Source organism: Chrysochloris asiatica, unplaced genomic scaffold, assembly GCF_000296735.1.
Source record: "Chrysochloris asiatica unplaced genomic scaffold, ChrAsi1.0 scaffold00057, whole genome shotgun sequence".
NCBI lineage: Eukaryota > Metazoa > Chordata > Mammalia > Afrosoricida > Chrysochloridae > Chrysochloris > Chrysochloris asiatica.
The window spans coordinates 12180665-12184844 of record NW_006408575.1 but is presented as its reverse complement, the minus strand read 5'-3'; the positions used below and the strand labels follow the sequence as shown (position 1 = coordinate 12184844).

Genomic DNA, 4180 nt, shown 5'->3' with positions numbered 1-4180 from the left:
TTTGATGCTTTCTGCATCATTCAATATTTTGTCCAAAGTGTCCTACAGTATTTCAAGTAGAGGCTTGAATTTTTTACTCAGTTCTTTTAGCTTGAGAAATGCTGAATATGTTCTTTCCTTTGAGTTTTCTAACTCCAGGTCCTTGCATATTTCATTATAATATTTGACTTTGTCTTCTCAAGTTGCCCTTTGAAATTTTCTGTTCAGTTCTTTTATCTCCTCATTTTTTTTCCTATTTGGTTTAGCATCCCTACATTGGAAAGCAAGCTTCAGAGTCTCTTCTGACATCTATTTTGGTCTTTATTTTAGAGAATGTTCTTTATAGTTCACAATATTAACTGCAGCCTGATACCTCTTATTAATAATTTGACTCTGTACTCCAGTGGTAACAACTGTTATAGCAAAAAAATGTTTAAAAATCTGGGTGCAAAATTTTGTAATTCTACCTGGAATGTTCCCCATTGGAAGTTTAATATGCTTTAAAAATTCAAAAGTAGCAAATTTGTCATAATGTTCATTTCACCATTTAATTTCATTTTCTAAACTGTCAGCTTAAGTTCCTTGCTCTATCTTTGGCTCTACAAGACCAGTAAATTTACTTAAATCTCTCAACATTACTTATACACTATAAAACCTAATAAAACATCAAATAAAAGTTTGTTTAGATATTCTCCAAATTTTTTTGTTTTGTTTTTGATTTTTAAGTTATCCCTGAGCCATCTGAGTTTAGATTGATTGTCTTCTCCCATCCTTACCTCACGTCCAAAGACAAAAAAAAAAAAAAAAAAAGTAGGCTTGTTGATTCATTTGCCTATGTATAGAATGGTCCAGGCAATTTAATAAACAGTGAGTTTTTTATAATAAACAATCAAATTTTTTCAATGGATCTTTTCAACTCCCTATATAATGTATAAGGAAAATTTAAAAAGGAAACTTATATTTCCATTATCTAACTGAAACTATGAAGAAATAAAAGCATTTAGGTAAAAACACACAGACTGGACAGAATGCCAGGGTTGACGCATGGTTGAAGAAAAGAAATGAGATACTTTAACAGAAGAGAAAAGAAGCAGTAAGTGGTCAATTCAGTCTTTTAAAGGAGACGGGCTGCAATCCTACAAAGGAAGAAAAAGAAATGCCAAAATGCCTGCTCAGGGAGGGTCCTGCTCCCAGGGGTTTGGTAGCTCCCTGGGTATAGTCCTTCACCAAGTCGTATTTCTTGGAGACTCAATTCTGACAGTACAAGAGCACCCAACAGGACATCCCAGATGGTCTGTCCCAAATGGTCTGCGCCAGGTGACTTCAATCTTTCAATCTGGCCTGATCCAGTCTCCTTAAGAGTCAGTCTCCCCACTGACTTCCAGATGTTTATTGCACTGAGCCTTGACTCCACCCTTAACATGGCCCCTTCTTGTCTCCTTAGGAAACTAAAGTCTCGCCACAGATGTCTAGGTAGGTGTCTAGTCCACTGAGCTGTAGAGTAGGCAAAAACGGGTTCCCACACATTCAAATTTATAATTTTGCTCAGGCGGAACTTAAGTAAGTTTGGGCTGGAAACCCAAAATGGGAATGGGTCTTACTGAGCAGAGGGATGTGAGATCAAAAAATGTTCCAGCAGCTCTTTCATCTGTGTCTGCTTTGGTCAGACAGGCCTCTTTATAGGTTTGATAAGGGTGACAAAAAGATGTCCTTTCATAGTTACCAACTGTTATCGAAGTGTAGGGGATCCTGCTCCTTCAACAGAGGATCCTTGTCTTTGCTGATCAAAAATGATTAGGTTAAACAGATAGGAGTTTCATACAAGTCAAAAATTTTAAGATTTATTGAGAGGTAAAGAAATGGCCTGAGGAGACAGGCCTTAGACAATGCTAACCCTCATCTCCCCATCAGAACCTTTGCTGGGGTTTAAAAGTTTTAGGTGGGAAGAACCATCATGTTTATTATTCCTAGGGGTAGGTGGGCATTTCTGGGACTGTCCTATTTATGAGAGGCCATTTTAATTGGAGCTCTGGTAGCATAGTGGTTAAGAATCGGGCTGTTAACCTCAAGGTCAGCAGTTCGAAACTAACAGTGGTACTGCAGGAGACAGATGAGGCATTCTGCTCCCGTAAAGATTTACAGCCTCGGAAACCCTGTGCAGGGTCACTATGAGTAGGCACCGACTCCACGGTACTTAACAACAACAACAACATTCTAATTGGGTGCATGCTCAACATTTCCTCAAGATGAATCCCATCACAAAGGCCTCTGGTAGAGACAAACAGAACTTACTCTGGGATGTTGAGCATGTGTGGTTCTTACCCTGGTTCAAACCTCTTCCAGTGGCTGGTGTTCTGCTCTGCCCTAGCAGAAGGTAGTCCTTTAAAGTTATGCTAAGGGCACTGGGCAAACTAGTCCAGTCTGTAAAGCATCTTGTTGTTGTTGTCAGGTGCCATCAAGTCAGAACCGACTCATAGCAACCCCATGCACAGCAAAACGAAACAATGTTCGATCCTGGGCCAACCTCACTACCGCTGCCACACTTGTCGCCATGTAAAGCATCTTACAAGGAAGTAAAACAGGGAATTTTTATAGGTGTTTTTTTTAAATAGCATGGGCCAGAATGTGGCTGCTCTAGTCTGCATTCTAATCAAACAGGCCTCAACATTCCTTAAGATTTTAGTCACAAAACTTCTGTCAATTAGTGACTTCTGTTTCATCTTGATTTCTGGACCCCCTTTTCTCCCTGCCTCATATTTATCTCATATGCTTACAAGGCCAACCACCTTATTTGGCTTATACAATGGATAATGTCATTTTTTGGACATGTTTTGTTTTAGGTATCTAAGCAGAAATATAATTGTTTTTTAATGAGTGGTCAGTTTAACAATTGGAATTTTTTTTAAAGAACACCGAGTGTTTTGCTTTTTTTACTTAATGATACAACACACAATGTTGACAATCTATATTCACATGTAACATTTTCCTCTACATTTACAATTAAAAGATTGTTGAATTTGCTGTAATCATTATGTGAAACATGCTTTCCTATTGTTTCAAGGGAGTCCTGGTGTGGCACTGTGGGTTAATGCGTTAGACTACAAGGTTGGTTTGAATCACAAGGTCAGCAATTCAAGCTCATCAGCCACTCCTTGGAAACCCCACACAGGGTCACAATGAGTCGGAACTGACTCAATGGCACTTAACAACAACAACATACTATTGTTTCAATAGTTTTTTCTAACCCATTCCTTCATTTATACTCTAAAACATCTTCATTGTCTTTTTTGATGAAATATAGGAAGATTGCTGTGCCCAAGGTCTAACTTTCGACCAATTGGGTTTGCTATTTGGCAGCTTCTGTGTGATTCTAGAACTCTAACTTGGCTGAAAGACCACTAGGGAGCTGGGCCAGGGCCAGTAGCCAGGAGAACGGGTGCAGCAATGCAGACAGCGCCAACTTGTAAGCCAGATTCTGCCTTCATCTCCTTAACATTAGAATTTTTATCCCATAGCCAAATGACTACTGTTTCAGTTCTTCAGATATATTTTTAAGTTTTTCATTTGATAATTTCATTCGTGTAACCAGAAAATGTTTGCAACATCACATTGTTGTTAAGTGCTGTCAGGTTGGTTCAGACTCATAGCAACCAAGTATAGGGTTTCTGAGGAGTGACTGTTGGGTTTGAACCACCAAACTAGCCTACAGGGCTATCATATTAGAAAATAAAAATAAACAAACCTTAATTTACCCATTTGTAAATATCAGTTTTATTAAGACTGTCAAAGATTGATCCTTTCAAACTAATAAAATTCTTAAACACCTGTGTGATGATTCTCCTTGTAAACAATCTTTATTGCCAGGCAATTTAAGAGGTTAGTCTTTCTGGCATTTATAATCATTTACTTTTCTGTAAAACTATTGGTTGGTTTTAGAAAATCTTGCCTGAGTTTTCAACCCAACCAACAAATCATAATAAATAAAACCTTTATGCACTTTAACGACTTACTCCCTGTGTCTCCCACTACCTTCATCTTTCCTTTGCTAACTTCCCACTTGTATATTGCCTACCCTGTCACCCATGTTAACATGTGTCTACCCTCCAGCCTAATGCAATACGTCATTTGATTTCTTGACTGCTGCTTCCATGAGTGTTGATAGTTGATCCAAGAAGAATGAAGTCCTTGACAACTTCAATCT

The 4180-nt window shown here is 38.3% G+C and overlaps 1 pseudogene; it reads right to left on the bottom strand.

Annotated features, from left to right (window-relative positions):
• Positions 1-4180, bottom strand: part of LOC102842225 — a 32636-nt pseudogene that overhangs the window by 22538 nt on the left and 5918 nt on the right.